This window comes from Periplaneta americana, chromosome 2 (genome assembly GCF_040183065.1).
Source record: "Periplaneta americana isolate PAMFEO1 chromosome 2, P.americana_PAMFEO1_priV1, whole genome shotgun sequence".
Lineage (NCBI taxonomy): Eukaryota > Metazoa > Arthropoda > Insecta > Blattodea > Blattidae > Periplaneta > Periplaneta americana.
Window position 1 is genome coordinate 115995006 of NC_091118.1, and position 18763 is coordinate 116013768.

At 36.3% G+C, this 18763-nt stretch overlaps 1 protein-coding gene across 6 annotated transcripts in view; it reads right to left on the minus strand.

Moving 5' to 3' along the window:
• Window positions 1-18763, minus strand: part of LOC138694529 (beta-1,3-galactosyltransferase 5-like) — a 270652-nt gene that overhangs the window by 20833 nt on the left and 231056 nt on the right. The window contains exon 1 of one of the 6 annotated variants that reach the window (XM_069818347.1): window positions 13800-13953. The exons of the other annotated variants lie outside the window; for them this stretch is intronic. The gene's annotated coding sequence lies outside the window, so the exon portion shown is untranslated. Of the gene's footprint in view, window positions 1-13799; window positions 13954-18763 lie in introns of those variants that run through there. 6 annotated transcript variants of the gene reach the window in all.

Consider the following 18763-nt stretch of genomic DNA (forward strand, 5'->3'; position numbering starts at 1 on the left):
GTATCGGTTAATGGTTCAAACAACGTCTAGGAAATCCTTGTGAGCCGGTACCCGTAACGAACTGAGGACCCATGCGTACAGAACATTGAAACTTAACACATATTTGCGTGTTGTGCCATTCCGACTGTTTTTCTCGCGAATACCGTGCCATTGCCTTATTATTCGACCGCCTCCTTGAAAATATTATCCTAATTTCCGCTTCATCACTGTCCTGCCATTACTGCGATTCACGGTGAAAAACCACAGGTGCAATAGGTTAAAAAAAAAAAGAAAAGAAAATTGTTATGTACTTAAGTAAGTGATCAACCTGGTACAGAGCAATCTGGAATTATCAACCGTGCCTTCAGAGCTACCGTCTCAAGTTTGAAAACTACAAAGAGGTTCTACCACCTGAATCGTATTGTTTCTGTTATGTTTGGCTAGACAATCCCTGAAGTCGTATGCATTTACTAAATGTCGGAGTTAGTAATCTCAAGACATTGTTTATAATTTAAAATTATTTCCACAAACTAATCACCAGAGACCGGAAGTTTAGGCATTATGAATCATTAAAATAGGCAGACAAAAAGGCCATCATAAATAGTTAAAATAGGCAGGCAAAAAGGCATTATAAATAGCTGAAATACGCAATAAAAGGCAATTACAGAAACCTTGCACTAGACCCACAACCTTGTACTTTCCACAAAGGGATTTCGTCAGCAAGAAAAGCTTTACATAAGTGGAATGCAAATTGAGAATTTCGACTCGATGTTGCAATAATTACTGTTGGAAGCAAGGAAATCTTCTTCCCAGTAGCCATGGAAAGTGCATTTTTGTGTTTGGTTGTACTGATATGTTGCGATATAAAATATTTAGCTAGCTACAACAACGTCGCAATGAAAACTGAAAGAAAAATAATCGTTAAAAACGTTAGACCCGCAGTCATTGTTGCCTTGTCAAATAAACATACATTTTTGCACGGCAGCACTCATTGTTGCAAAGAGAATATGAACTGACTGAAAGACAATAATATACATTCGGTGAAGTCACTTTCATTTTAGCGGTTATAGAAATAAATTAAAATATACCTGTAGGCAATTTTTAATAGTAGATTAATAAATAATAGATAAATAATCAAATAAAGGCAAAACAAGCATTTATTTTGTAAATTAGGCATTTATATTAAAAAAGGCAGAAAAGGGGAAAACTGTGACGTTTCAATCACAAAGGTATAATTCGTACAGATTCACTTTCAAAATGAAGATAGATTTAACACTTTTAACAAGGCATTCCGCCAAGTTCCGGTCTCTGATAATCACTGTCAAAGTCTACTTTTATAAGGAAATAAAATATCTACTATTCGTAAAATACTTTGATCCTCGGTCATGCAGGACTGTAGTAGCTTCATATCTGTTCGAAGGGTTGATTCCGTCCCGAAAAGAATTCTATTTTTAAACTGTCAAGAGCCCAAGCCTGGCTCGTGGCCAGCAGCACAACACATACATCTCCGCCCACTCCCTCTCACTTTCTATCTCCCTCCTCAGTTTTCACACGCGCTAACCTTCCGTCATTTCTTCACCCTTCTTTCTTCTAAGTCTTTTAGTATTTCCCGTTCTCTTTAAACCATTATCTAGTAATCTCTTCCTCTTTCTTAATGATACTTATTTCATTACTTTTATTCCTCAACCTCAATTTTTCGTCTTTTTCTCTTTGTATATATGTTTCTTTCTTCTCTTCTTCTGAGGTTTTAGTTCCCGACTCCAACAAATAATTTGCGCTCACACGAGCAGGTTTCTCCTGCCATCAAATTTCCATTATAATTTCATCAATGCCACCTTTACCAGCCAGTACAACACATCCTCCAATAAAGCAAGAACTTCGTATCTGACCAACCACTCAGTAAAAACATATAAATTGATCATCTTTCTTTTTATTCTTCTGCGGGGAAAGCGAACCAATTTTACCACGACCGTCCTACGCGGAAACTATATATTGCGCCAAGGGGCATTCTCACCCACATCAGATGACTCTATCGACTTTCTTATAAACAGAACGATATAGAGTGAAACTTCCCAATAGCGGACACCGCCGGGGAAAAATTAAATATCCGTTATTGAGAAGCGTCCGCTATTTAGAAAATCCTTAGTGAGTACTGTATACAGTACATTAAAATTTCTCATACGTATTCAACACTATATTTTACAGTACAGTAGACAGTGAGATTGTTTACAGTATTCATCCAGAGAGAAATCCCAGATAAAGGCATCTTATTTGCTCTAGCACGGCAGAACCATTCATATGTTAAATTGTCAATGGCAAGCCCCTCAGTTTTAGGAAAAGCTCTTTTTGTGTTCTCATTTGCATTCTCAGTGTATGATTTTAAAATAACATCCTTGTTTTTCAAAATTTTACTCACCCGAGTTCTTCCCACATCAAATTTTGTGGCCAACTCACGAACACATAATTTCTCCTTCTCGCTATGCTTTACAATATCCACTTTCTCTTTTAGTGACAAACGTTTACGTTTTTGTGACATTTTTAATGTGACTGTACTTCCGAACACTCAACTTGACAAACTAAGAAAGTGCGGACTGCTCACGGACTGTCACAACTAACAACGGTGCTGCTTACCTTCAATAAAGTATAAGAACGTTCAAATGCACGATAATGAATGTTGCAAAGAATTCCGTTTAATTTACAACCGTCTTTTCTTTCACGCTGTCCGTTATTTGGAAGTTTTAACTATTGTTGTTGGGAGATACATTTCAGTGTCCGCGTCCGTTATTGAGAATGTCCGCTATTTCGAAGAATTTTATCATAAGGACCAATGTTATTTTGCAGGGGAATTTTAAAATGTCCGCTATTGGGAAGTGTCCGTTAAGGGAAGTTTCACTGTATATATTTTTTTAGTTGGTTATTTAACGACGCTGTATCAACTACGAAGTTAGTTAGCGTCGATGAGATTGGTGATAGCGAGATGGTATTTGGCGAGATGAGCCCGAGGATTCGCCATAGAATACCTGGCATTCACCTTACGGTTGGGGAAAGCCTCGGAAAAAACCCAACCAGGTAATCAGCCCAAGCGGGGATCGAACCGAGCGCAACTTCAGACCGGCAGGCAGCGCCTTAACTGACTGAGCCACGCCGGTGGCCCAGAACGATATTAGAACCACTGTTATTATATGGATGTTCGCTGTGTCGAGCAGTACATGAAGTTTCCGCATAAAACCGAAGACTCCACAAAGGTAATAACGTAACTTCCCAGCTCTCACAATGTAATTCACAGTTTGCACGAGAGATATCGCTGATGTCTACATTATCAATAAAGAAACACAAGACGATCAACGTGACGTCAAAAGTCTCGTCGAGAAACCGTATAAATTATAAATAAGGTAGTGTGTAAGCGAGTGATTGTTCGCGCGTCATTGTGTCCTGTTCGAGAAATGCGGTCTAAGTATTTTGATTCGATATGAAACACGAAAAAGCGAACTTAAATTAGACCTACGAGCTCTTGTTCGTGAAAAATTAAAAGGCACATCCATGCCTAAGAGAAACAGAGAACAATGATAGTAGAGTAGAAATGTGCCAGTAAAAATCAAACCCCAGATGTAAACGAGAACTGACGTCTGGGTACAATGCGGCAAGAGAAACTGAATTATTTACGCGGTAACTGATGCGTAAATATATCTACGCAAGCGTATACAATACACAGAGTAATTCAGGAGGAAAAGTAAATATTTTAAGTGGGATAGTATGTATTATTCCGATTAAAAATGTTTATACAAACATATTATGTCCAATTTTCAATGGGTGTGGGGATACAGCTGTTTGAATATTACGCATAACAAGAGATGCAAGTGACAAGAAAGAAAGACAAATGACTAATGATTACATTTCTTGGCTATTTGGATGTTTCTGAGTATACCGTTTGTCATCTGTCTGTGTAAAGAGATTTCTCCTAACTAATGAACGGATTCGGTTCATATTCCATATCTACAGTGTGTCTGACTCACGCGGTTCATTTTTGTTTAGGCAGCCCAAATAACAATCGAGACATGTGGGAGGTATTTCATGGTTTCGCAGGCGGAATCGGGGTTGGGTATACAACGTTCATCCTGCATAAGGTTTTTCCGTGGTTTTCCTAAGGCGCTAAGACAAATGTCGGGATGAGCCATAAAAGAAATGGGCCACGGACTGCATTAATTTCCCCAGACATCGGTAACAGCTCAAAATTAATTAACATCTTATTCGGGCTCTAACAGAATCTAATCGTCCCCTTCTACAGATCAATGGAGTCATCAAAGAGCCAATTGGCTAGTCTCCTGATCTGAGAAAAATCATCAAAGAGCCAATTGGCTATTACCGTTAAGATGATTAATTCCTACGTGTTCTAATCTTCAAACAGCCAAATTGGCTATTACCTTTTCGTTGCCTAGACTTCGACCACTTCTCCTCCAAGTCCTCCCCCTCCCGTATGTCGTAGCTAATAAGTTACGTCCATCTTCGGCTTTCCTCCTCGAAATTTTCTAGCGCTCCTTCAGTGGAGCGGCGAAATCCGAAGTGAGACAAGTGGCCAACAGACTTGGAGCTCACATATTCAGTTTTTCACAGCCCAACTCCCTTTCACGTACCTTTAAATTTTCTCCTCCCATTTCCCCCTCTCATTCATTCATTCATTGCATGAACGTTATGAATTTTAGTATTCGTGTAATAATTTTATGTTAAGCATGTGCAGTCAATCTTTTATGTTATTTTTTTATTTTCTTTCAATTTCACGCCATTTTTTCACTCGCGTTTATCGTTGTATAGTGTTTTATCGAGTAATTTGCTCTTCTTATAGTTCCGATAATATATTTTAATATGTAAGTTACCTCAAATCCCTCAAAATAATATTTGTTTTGATTCATTTGGACTAAACAACGGACATAACAAGAAGATATGTTTAAAGAACAGACAGCGCAGAGTTTTAACACAATTTCTTCATTTATTCCAAGATACTCTGAATATGTCACTCCTGGTGAGACTATAAGAACATCAAAACCTGGATAGACCAAGGAAAGCGTTAGATTTAGACTGTGGAAGACACTATGGTTTAAGACATAGTACGAGATCGACAACCCGCATGAAGTTGGACTATGTTGGCATATTCTGATTGCTGGAGCATTATAGTATATTCATTTCTTCTGTAGCTGTCTTTCATCTTTGCTGTCAGGAAATTCAAATTGTGAATTATTACAGGATTGTTTCAGGTTGTAGGATTCGAGCTTCTATAGCTACTGCTGTAGAACATTCTGGTTCACACCATGGTAGGTTCGATTACAAATCTCCGTTTTAAAGTAGCAAGTATTAATTAGTATTTAGTATTTATTGTTAATAGTTCACAAAAGTACATAAACTTAATAATTTAAAACTGATCTACTGTATATACGAATAGTAATTAAAAATAATAAATATACAGTTTAATAACTAATTTTTCTATCAAACTTGCACTTACGTCTGGTTTTAGTGAATTTTAACCCAATCGTGTTTACTATAAAACCTTAGAACTTATATAAGTTATACTGTATATGCTACTATTGAGAATTGTCTACAATAAACAGTTGTAAATCAATTTTCCTTGTTACTTTCATCATTTAATTCTGTTCTATGACTTTCATACATATGTTTAATTTTAGGTTCACTTATACATGGTGTAACTAATTATTCTATATCATCATACCACATTCAGGTTAGCAGTTACTGACATACACCTTTTCCAGTTATATTTCAGAAAATATCAATTTAATTTCAGGAATTATCAAATGTATTTCAGATTAGTCAATTTAATTTCAGATATTAGTCTATCAATTGTATTTCACATTTATCAATCCAATTTCAGATAGTATCAATTGTATTTAGATTAGTCAATTGTATTTCAGATGGTATCAAATGTTCTTCAGATTTGTCAAGTGTATTATTCAGATGGTATCAAATGTATTTCAGATTTTGTATCTTCAATTTTTTGTTTTATTTTTTATGCTTATAAAGTATATTCGGTTTCATATAAGGATTTTTAAAAAGGTACTATACTCTACTGTACTTCTTAATGCAGTAATAAATTCCAAAGTTATTTATCGAATTATTACATACATACGAACAATATAAATTGACGGATGCATTACTGTACAGTAGAGTACAGTACAGTACTGTACATAGTCAATTTATTTCAGAAAATAACCAATGCATTTAAGATTACATACAGGTAATAACAAAATAACAAATGTAGGCCTACTTGAGATTTTAACATATATTAAAAAAAATGGAAAATGGATTTAAAAAATCCTCAACTGTATTGCATTTTAGCGTCCCACAGGCATATTCTCCATAGCTATAAAGCTGCAGCTGATGAATTGTACTGTGTTGCACTGCACGAGCACAATCACCACTTCTGAAATACGAATGATAGTTTCTGAAATACAATTGACAAATCTGTAATACAATTGATGTTTTCTGAAATACAATTGATACTATCTGAAATTAAATTATCAAATCTGAAATATAATTGATGTTTCCTAAAATACAATTGATGCTATCTGAAATTGAATTGGCTAATCTGAAATACAATTGATAATTTCTTAAATTAAATTCATATTTTCTGAAATACAAATGAAAAAGGTGTAGTTGAATCGGTATTTTTCAATATGTAGGTCAATCTCAACTCTTGCCGTTTGTTTGTCAGCGAAATTGTTTGCGTATCATCTATCAAGTATTAATTAGAATAATATATAATAATTTGGAATAGGAGATCGAAATCAATAAATACGAAAGAAAGAACTCTCTGCGGCAGTGCAAAGTATTCATACGAACTCATCACTCTTGGATTACCTCGAGAAATCCGTGTATTAGAAATTACTGTTTCTTTAATCAAACACACCGTAGGAACCAAAATATAAATGAGTCCACCCGTCTATGCCTATTTTCGATTGTTACAAAAAATGAAAAAGTAAGCCCTGCAAGTTAGTGTCAATTACGACCCCAAGCCGTCTTGTATGCGATACCCAAAACAATAATTTATGAGCGTCTTGAATTAGATATCCGGTACATTTTACAAATAAATTTATCTGGAAATGAAGAAATGAAGTATGATAATTTCAAGACAAAATATTGATTGGTGTTCATTAGAAATAAAAGACACAAAATGGCTACTCAGTTCTAATTAAATTCAAAGTTTAGTATCTTCAACATTTTCAATTACGTAGATAAACTAATCTTAACAAATGAAACATTTAAGTAGCATCCTAAGGGAAATTAACTAACGTATGTAAAATTATTTCGACTTTTCATTAGTAATTTTCTAAACTCCAAAGCCCCTGAAGCCCTATCAGACTTGCTTCGAAATGGAGTGAAGAATGCCTTATTGTTATTTGATGAGAATCCTTTTCGTACGCATATCTGTTACGCTTGAGTGAACACGGAAATTAGATCTAATATGTTTTAACACCAGGCAAAGGCTAATTGGGATTTCCCGGTCTCTGATCGGGTCAAAAACCCTGATAGAACTTATATTTAATCCTTGCGGTGAATTTAGATGAAGTTCGGAGGGCCTAATTAGTCAAATCCACTCTCCTCACCTCCGCGCTAGGCCCCCTTGGGATCTTTTAAGTTTCCAAAGAGAGAGTGGTGTGCGGAAACCAACGGGAAGCTACCGCATTTACACTGGTCAAAAAAAGTTAAGCATATTTCCAGTTTACCCAATAATACCTGATATTTATGTTTCTTTTGGTTTTATGTGGCACATATTATGTTTACCAATTCAAACTCTTTCATTTGTTTTATTCTGCATCACTAGGTAACGTCCAAATCACGGCTAGTAAACAAAGCCTGTAATTCGAGCAAAGTTCAATCAGTGTCGTTTTGCTTCATAGTGCAGTACAATGGCTCGGAACACCCTTACAATGGCAGACCGCATCAAAATCATCACTTTGATGGAACAAAACATGAGACAAGTTGATGTTGCTAACATCCTTCATGTGAATCAGAGTATTGTCTCCAGACTGTGGAGAAAGTTCCAGGAAACCCAGTCAACAGCAGATCGACCTCGCGAGGGCCATCCACGCAAAACAACACCAGGTCAGGACCAGTATGTAAGGTTATCTGCACGTAGGAACCCTATAGCCTCAGCTACAACTCTGCGCCATGGCCTGCGCGAAGCCACTGGTGTTGTTGTAAGTAGCCAAACTGTGCGCAATAGACTTCATGACATAGGGTTGTATGCTCGAAGACCACTCAAGACTCCAGCACTCCGTCCACATCACAGGGGTGCTCGTGCAAGATGGGCTAGAGCACATGAGAATTGGACACGAGACCAATGGACCAGAACTTTATTCTCAGACGAAGTGAGAATGGGCCTATACCCTGACAACAACTCTATTCGCGTATGGAGACGAACAGGGGAACGAAATCATCCCTCAATGACAGTGGAATGTCACCAACAGTTTGGTGGTTCAATCATGTTTTGGGCAGGTATCATGTTTGGCCGCCGCACACCACTGGTTTCAATAGAGGGAAACATGACTGCTGCCATGTATGAGAACAACATCCTCCAACCCATAGTAAGTGGTTTTGCAGAGACTGTAGGAGAAGGGTTCACTCTACAGGACGATAATGCTCGGCCTCATCGTGCTCATAGTGTGCAGCGGTATCTGGTAGAACATGGGATCCGAAGAATGGATTGGCCAGCATGCTCACCGGATATGAACTGCATAGAGCATGCATGGAGCTTTCTCAGGAGAGCCATTTCCAATCGTCCACATCACCCATTAACGATTCAAGAACTCAGGAATGCTGCCTTGGAAGAATGGGACAATTTGCCTCAGGAGAGCTTAGATGCGTTGGTACTGAGTATGCCCCGTCGCATACAAGAGTGCCTCAGGGTTCGTGGAAGACCAACACGTTATTAAACAGGGTACTGAAAGCACCATTTGCTTTTCTTTGATGATGTAAGAATTTCAACTTCCCTTATCTTTTCCGTTGTTTCCAAACAATGCAACTTTTTCATTTCATATTGAGTCCATTGTTAACAAATAGTGTATTTCTACTTTTAAGTTTATTCTGTGGAACCAAGAAACCCAATTATAATTTATCTATTTTATTTTAATTAATAAAAACCGTTATATGCCTAATTATGCTTAACTTTTTTTGACCAGTGTATCTTTCCCAAGAAAAACTGCAAACCCAACAGCAGAAGAAACAATAGGATACACAGAAGTTGTGATAATTAAGAAACAGTGGGTCACAGGGAAAATGTTGGAGAAGATGGAGGAAAGGAAAAAATGGAAAAACATCAACACAGAATAAGATACAAGAAACTACAGGAAACTAAACAACGAACTAAGAAGAGAAACTGATAAAACAAAGGAAGACGGAATGAAAAATGAATGTGAAGAAATAGAGAATCTAGAACATTTGTTTATGAAACAGCAGGTGGCTCTAATATGAAAATGTCATTATGAAAACTAAAATAACAGTTATAAAATAACTGGCCGAACGGACATAATTATTAATGATCATGAAGTTAAACATACGTCCAAGAAACTTCGCAATGTTTACCTGTCAAATGTTGATCCATAGGTAAGTTATGTACCTTCACTACAGTCGGTTCTAAATCGTTAGGAAAGGAGTTCAGCAGAACAAGACAGAACGAAAGAAAGAATAAAATTAAAGAAGTAAATTGATTTAATTTTATACGCTATGACGTCAGCTACTCAGAATACAAAGACGCAGAAAATAAAAATAACATGCAATTCTATTTTAAAAGAGACGAGCTTGTATTTTCATAAAGTTAATAGCAATTTCAACATTTATTTAGGGACACGAATCGTCGTCTCTAAAAATAATTAAAACGAGATGTTGGAAGCAGCTGAAAAGTGATTTCTAGGATCTTGCGGGTGTACAAAGTTGAGCCAGAAATATAATGAAATATGAAACGAATTAAGTGTTCAAAATATTTGTAACTTATTAATTACACAATTAACTAGAAAAAGCTCGCGAAAAACGTAAATAGCACAACTAATGAAAGTAGCAATGGATTGTGAAGCCTGAAAAGTAAATAAATAACAATAAATAAACCCTCAAGAACAGGTGAAATGATAAATTTAGAAGTTAGAATAGATTGACCTTATTTCGTGAAAAAAATAAGACAGTATTGATGTCAATGATGATGTTGATATATAAGTTATGATTTGTGGCTTTGTGTTGAGCATGGTGCGATATTCTTGGATTTTTTCTACATTTCGAAGCAAAGTTTCAGTTTCATAAGGGAAACAAAGAAAGTAAATCTGTTTTATATTGTTTCCAAACATCCAGAGCCCTGCCTTTCCTAATGAGAATTCGATACGTAACTATGAAACAGTTCGTCGTCGTGGCTATGTGGATAGCACGTGTGCTTCGCAATCGAACGGTCCGAGACCCGATTCTCGGCATGGACAATGGAAGAAGTTTTCTTCCGTCCACAGGACTGGGTGTTTGTCCTGTGATGTCTTAACGGCGGTCCTCCCTCATGTTGATATTATGATCATGGCGGCCCGCATTTGTAAAACGTCTATAGACCTACTCTGCGCATTTCGAACTGGCGGATCAAGGTCACGTACAAACGTACAAACCACGTACGAGTCATTAAACTGAAATCTGTGAACTGAAGCACTGGTAATACAGGCTGTCCCAACTGACTTTAGTTCAGGAGAATGGCTCAGGAATGGGGTAAACACGCGTGGCAAATGCAGTCCATTGCTTGACCTTGATCCGCCAGTTCGAAATGCGCTGACAATAGTTTGAGATCCAATGACATGATACCATTCGATATTTGTCATATAACTTCGTCACATTTCTATATTCCGGTCACACCGTAACTATATTAACCTAATCATCCAAATTTATTTACATTCATAGCTTAGAAATATTAGTCTTTCATTATCTACCTTACCTTAGTAACAAACCTAAATGATTTTGAATCTATAATTATTTATGGACTATTCTACTATCTCACTACAATTACTTATACTGAATAACTACACTGATTTTCCTAATTTCCCTATCCCGTCTTCTCTTCTTTCATTCATATCAGTTCGCCATTTCTACACTCTCTTCTCACTTTTATTACACTACTGCGAGATGTCTATCCTACATATTATTATAATTCTATTATTTTTCTCGTAAGTTAAAGTTACTTCAATCTTATTACCACACGTTTTATGCACCTCTCCTATGACCCCTATTCACTAAGGCTTAGATTCATTTCTACCTATGATTATTTATTACTACCCTAGTATCTCACTACAATACCCTTCCAATATTTCAATCACTTATATTGAATAACGACAGACTGATTTCCCTAATTTTCCTATCTCGTCTTCTCGTCCTTTCATTCATATCACTTCAGCATAGTTGTTACACTCTCTTCTCACTTTTATTACTTAATCACAACATTTTCATCCTATAAATTATTTATTTTTCATTCTTCTTCTCGTAATTTCAAGTTCTTTCAGTTTTAACACCCGTTTTTATGCACCTCTCCTATCTCCCCTAAATACAATGATTGCAGCATTATGTTCCTTTTATTTGAATTCTTATTCCAATTGACATTTGAAAATGTCAAGCCACTTACTTCATCACTTCTACGTCGTTATTTTTCTATAACATAAAACCCTAATTATCTACGTCTTAAACTCGTACGTCCTCATACATTAATTAATACTACACATACTTTATTACGAACAAACAGCAACACAACACTACTATTTAGATAATTCTAATAGTCTTAATCATGCTGCTCTCTGCGACACCAGACACATTCTAGTTCGTCACCAGTTCCTCAGGTTGTAAGCTATCCCATTTTTCGTTCTTCCCGGTTTTATTCGGCTATCCTTACGTGACGATTTTGTAATATTTTCCTCCTCTCCCTCTCTCAATTTCCTACTATTTTTATCTGAACTCCTATTTCCTCTTTCCTCCACTGTCAAATTCTCATAAAAAGAAGGCGTCCTAACTTCATGTGAAGTTCTTCCCTCTGATGCGAGTCAATGAATCGCCCTCCCATACCCGTAGTGGTGTGCAAGTCGAATAAACGGGGAAACAATGTGGAATAAGAACGAAAGAACTGCGAAGCATTGATTTGTTTTTGCATCTATTTAAACACGATATGAATGGACATGATGGAGAAATCTGAAAACCTGGCAACAAAGAAATAAACAAATAACTTAATAATAAACACAGTAAACTATTCTGAGATTCGCCAGCTCTTCACAGCTTCTCGTAAACAACACTACACAGGGTGTACACGATATAAACTGTCAAAAAATACTGGTGGTAGAGCATAAATAACTTAAAAAAAGTAAAATGTTTTTCTGTAACCGTCATGGATTACCCCCACAAAAAAAAAAGTGTTTTGTGAGTCTGACTTTTTTGGAAAAGAGAATACACAGCCACTCTTTAACTTAATTTGCCCCTTATGTACGGTGAAGCAGTTTGTTACTGTGTTGTATATTGGTATGTGCAAGGTCATTGGCAATAACATTTACGTTGAAGGAACGGTGGAGCGGAGAAAAATTCTCTCCGGCACCGGCATTCCAACCCTGGTCTTCAGCTCTACGTGCTGACGCTCTATCCACTAAGCCACACAGGATTCAAATTCCGATGCCTGATTAAATTCTCTCAATTTAAGTTCCATCTCTTAGTTTCCCTTTAGTGGCCAAGCCTCATGCACTGTGTCCCAAATGTGTGACAGTGGCACAATGTCCAACACACTAATGTCCAGAGGTGCACTCATTACGAGTGAGAGGATTCAATCCGTCATCGGAATTGGATAGAGTGTCAGCACATAGAGCTGAAAACCCGGGTTCGAATTCCGGTCCCGAAGAGAACTTTTCTCCGCTCCACTGATTCTTCATCATGTGATAAAGCAGAATTCCTGCACGGAAATATCATATGTACGTCGGTACATCGCAATAATATAAATAACATTTACGTTCAGTCGAAATGTAAACAAATAATGAAACTACTATCAATCTTAAAAACATGGTACTTTACAAATTAAAAATAAAATTATAAGATATAATTAAATCTCACTAGATATTTTGTTCAGTACACCGATATGTATGCCTATATAATTTTAGCAGTTTATATACAGACGTGTGCAAATTATTAGACTCAGCACCACATTTTTTACATTTTTATAATTATCATGAATTACTGGCTACAAAATAATTCTGTAGGATTCTATGAGACAGGATGAGTACAAAACAGTCCTAGAAACCCGAATTTTTCTACAAATGAGGGACTGGTTCCCTGATGGTGAATATGTCTTCATGCAGGATAGAGCACCCTATCACAAAGCCAGACCAGTAACTAATATTCTGGCTGAAAATAATGTAGACGTCCTTCCGTGGCCGGGTAACAGCCCAGACGTAAATCCAATTAAAATCTTTTGGTCTATTATAAAGAGAAAACTAAAGAAAAACGATTATTAAAACAAAGGTGGACATCATAGAAAACACTTATCCAAATATGGCACAGGGATGAAGACATCAAGAAACAATGTGAAAATCTCGTGAACAGCATGCCAAACCGCATCAAATTGATGATAAAGAACAACTAAATACTAATTGTTGCAAACAGTGTGTAATAAATGAGTTTAGTAGAATAAATGTTACTTGAATCATATATATTGTCGTTTGAGTCTAATAATTTGCACACGTCTGTAGTTTACACTCTGTTTAATAAAATCATATAACTCTTCGTTTATCTGCACTATGCATTCACACTCACGATTTTTTACTTTGACATACCTGTTTCTAACGCGTTTCATGAATATTTGACGGGTCAACACTCCAAGAAGATAATCCCTGCCTATGTCCTTCGAAGGCACGAATAGTGAATGAGACTGAATTTGCGGCTGCACTGATTTACAATTCACTACCGTCCACAACAATGTCATAGCTTCCAGTATTAATGTTATTACATCGATGAGTCATTTTAACTAGGTGAACTGAGCAAAACCACAACGTAGGGTCGGGAACCGCGGACTTCCGGCACTTATGCAAGAATTGCAGGCTACTCAATTGTCTTGTGTCGCTTTGTGCTGTGATCAGGGAGTTCCCGACAAGGAAAGGTGGGTTTTTTACGATGCTATGGGTTATCTAGCTTCTGAGTGAGGTGAAGGTGATAATGCCAGCGAAATGAGTCCAGGGCCTAGCGCCGAAAGTTACCCAGAATTTGCTCTTAATGGGTTGAGGGAAAACGCCGGAAAGAAATCTCAACCAGGTAACTTGTACCCTAGATCATTTATGTAACAGATACCTCATCCCTATGTTAAAATCGGCAGCACTTTGAAGAGAACAACCGCCAGGTTCGCCATCCGTCCGCCGTAAACGAACACGAGATGGTGGCACAGTCGTTAATGCAATTCAAATGGGAATTATGACGTGACTCCTTATGTAACAACTAGATGGCAGCATAGTAAACCTGACAAAAGTTGTTACCGTCAAAGCCTGTAAGGGCGAGCTATCTGGGTATATATGATCTAGGCTTGTACAAACCAGAATTTGAATCCTGGCCCGCTCGTTTCACGGACGGGCAACCTGTTACTCCATAGCGGTGGACGACAAGGGAAGGATAGTGATAAATTGGTATACTGAACTATTCCTCTTTGATATGTACACATGCTTTGGGGTCATAAATTTGAGCTAATGTTCACAAAATAATAGTTTATAAATTATTGAAAATATGATTTTGTATGTTCTGAGACCAGAAGAACAAAAAAATGGAAGTACATTGTGACATTAAAAAAACTCCTCGACACATTTACAATTCATGTTGATGTTCCGATAAGCCAATGCCATATAAATATACTACTTTATTTATAATTTTAAATAATCAATTTTAATGGCTTAACAAGAAAATATACAAAAAAAACAGGTTACATTATAAAAAAATTTAGCGACTTCATTCACTACAATACATAATATCTGTCACAGAATGATATCTAAATTCGAGCATATGGTGGTACGTTACGAGATTACTTGCTAACCACAAAAAGCATCCCATCTTCTCATCCAATGCAACATTTGACTTATTCAAAAGGGTGGACTCCACATTTAGCAATATGATATATTCGCGTTGTGTGTATAAATAACAAACAACAGCATTTTGTTATTAATTTTAAACTTAAACCAAGCTTTAACACCATGTTTTAATGTTATATACTGATGTTTTGTTCATAATTTTATTGTAGAATACAAGGTTCGTGCTCACAATATAGGGTTTAAAGTAGACACTCCAACATAAATATACGTTCCATCTTCTTCACAGCATGTAGGGACATTTCACGATAAAGCGGACATAAATATAAACAATTAAAGTGCTAGTCCCATCAACTGAACAATATATTAATAATTATGTTACTGGAACTTCATTAATTTGATAATACCGCGTAAAAGAAACACTCTGTGACGCTTCATTCCTCTGGGAGAGTGGAGTGAGTTATGAGTACGTTTTGCGCGATAACTGATGACCTTTCTAACTGCACGATAAAAATCACATGACTTGATCGTGTCTGCATAACTATGCTGTTTACTGTTAGTACAGGTATTCTAGTTCTAATTTGTGGTTGTATTTGCATACTACTCTGAATCAGTATACACTTGTAACATGTTGAATACAAACTAAATCTTGGGTTACGTTAGTCACAAAAATGAAATGTTTTTCAGTTCCTGAAACATGTATAATATTTATTGAATTAAAATGCTACATTCTCTTAGTACTACATATACTGACTGCCATCAGCCACAAATTAATTTTAAATTTAAAAATAGTTTTTAAATATTACTGTGACTAACGTATCATCCAATTGCGACTAACGTAACATTAAAATGATGTTACGTTAGTCATGCCTCCTGTTGAAAAGTTATAAGCTAACAGACGTACTCTTTTCTTGCCAAAGCCTTTAGGTACTTTAATAGTGGATTCAAGAGCATGGCAAAGACTTCCAAGGGAAGAAATCAAGACAGTCCTGCACTCAGGACTGCACATAAAATAGCCGAAGAAAGGCAAAAAGGGAAGGAAGGTATGAGACGGTACAGAGAAAGAGGAAGAAATAATTTCAAGGAGGAGGAAGCAGAAGTAGGAAAAATCTGTATGCATAATATGTAAAATAAAAAAATAAAAACTAATTAGAGAGCAGATGTCCATAGCTTTTCATTTCCTATACAAACCTAAACAAATCACATTTGGGAAAACTGTAAGAGGAGTTCACACTTCACTTCCAGCAAGTCCATGCAAAAGAAAAGTTGTCCTGAAAAAGTTTTCTGTGTGGAAAATGAGGAACAAACAAAAACTAAGAGAGTGAACTGCTGGACTTCATATCAGAAAAGACTTAAAAATTGGTATAAGACTTTTATCAACACGATTATAAAGTTAACTGTTTGTGTATACCCCTATCTAATATGAAAGATGATGAGAATGAACTTGAAAATATGTTTGCTCAAAAGTCCATACACGGAATAAAGGCATTCCATAGTGTAGTTTTATTTTATTTTAGTAGGTTATGTTACGACGCTTTATCAACGTCTTAGATTATTTAGCGTCTGAATGAAATGAAGGTGATAATGCCGGTGAAATGAGTCCGGGGTCCAGCACTGAAAATTACCCAACATTTGCTGATATTGGGTTGAGGAAAAACCCCGGAAAAAACCTCAACCAGGTAACTTGCCCCGACCGGGAATCGAAGCCGGGCCACCCGGTTTCGCGGCCAGACACGCTAACCGTTACTCCACAGGTGTCGACCACAGTTTAGTGAAAGTAGGACATCTTTACATTAACCTCTACCGAAATACAGGAGATGAGGATACACTTGTAACAGATGTGAAACTGTTGTAAGATTCTGGCCGTAGGAGTGTCTGTTTCCGTATGGATATTAAGTATTATCTATTAACTGATTAAGTATTCATTGTAAAAACTTGCAAATATGAAACCTTAGATGGAATATGTAATGCTATTATCCTTACTCAGTAGGAAAACTTGTTCAGTAAATGCGTTTTGTGCATGTTACTTTCTGTTACGTTAGTCACACACATGCATTGACATATATTCATATATTGGGTGACCTATTCATAATTAAAATATGAAATTTTCAACTAAGCTTATCTAAAACATATTATTAATTATGCAATTTATAGTTTCATTTTGTAAACAACCAAATGGCAGAAAAATTGTTTAGTTTATGTCTCTATTTTCAGAGGGTAATAAAAATATTATGTTTGTCACACTACCTAAAATGAGTATTGTATAAATAGAGTTGACATTTAAAACGTTCTTTTTAATTCCATCAATAGAGCTTTATGTACTAAATAATATGGCACTAATATAAAAATACCAGCATTTATTATATTTCATGTATGTATCCACAATGTATATACGATTTTTACTTTAGTCACTGTGAAATATTCCCTAAGTCATCTGTCGACTTGGACAATCATCGTATTTAGTGAAATAATCTTGCCGATTGAAAGGGATAATAGGGTACAATTAAGTTAATAGAAAACCTATATTACGCTTTGTGATTAAATGCACGGTTAATCAGAAAATTAAGTTTGAAGTTTCAACATTCCGGCAGCATCGCCGCTAACATGCTTTTCTCCCGATACAGATGTAAGAGGTCAACGAACTCGCTGTGTTTCGCTAGATGAGCCGTTCTCTGGCGCTGTGTTGCAACCAAATCGCATCGTGCAGTGGCTTGAAATTAGAAGTTCATTTAATGAAATTTACACGAAAACCGTCCACACTATTCAAATACAACAGAGGGATAAATTATTCTTTATTAGTTTTCCTACCGATATGGACAAAAATCACATCCTACTCGCAATAGTTACCGAATAAGAGGTTGTTAAACATTTGAGGAAACACTTTTTTTCTGGAAAAACTATTAACTTTCCATCAATATGATATTATAGATTTTTGTTACTTACAATATGAACTATTCGCTCTGAAAATCTGCAAGGCTATTTCACTTCAATCCTGCATAGGGCGCACAATGGGCCAAAGCATACCTAATGCCCACGTGCATCAACGTCAGTTAGTGTAACCACCGGTTAAAATTGTCACCTAACCTCTGGTTAAGCACTTTTACAGTGGATCGACCTCGGTTACGACTTAAATAGGAGGTTAACCACAGTAATCTCTAACCGGCCATATTCGAGCGGTTAAAAGAGATAACCAGTGATTAGTAGAGCAAGTAAAGCAAAATGGCGGCCAGAGCCACAGATGTTTATTTCGAAGACGATTATTATTATACAGTACTTTATTTTCTGTATTTTAAGAGGGAATACTCGAATATCTTTTTCTCTATGTCACTGGCTGAACAAAGAGAGGTTATTTATGGATCTTAGGATAATGAACAGTTCCCTTGTGTAAATGAGGTGCTTGATCGTACACACATTCCTATTAATCTTCTGCATCCTTTTTCTTTATAGATATTCCATCTTTTTATATAATATATTTAAATTCTAGTAATTAAGTCTAGCGACACTTCAACCACACATTGGGATATAATCACTTTTGCATTCAATTTTCTATTTTGTACAATTTTAACCTAACAGCAAAGAAATGCAACTCACAAATATAACAGCGCCCAAAGGCAAACAAATGCAAAGCGAAAATGTAGGACACGTTCATTTCGATGTAGAACGGAGTGAGCGCAGTCATTTTTAGACGTTGACTATTATCTTTACAGCAGTATGGATACTTTCCTTTAGTC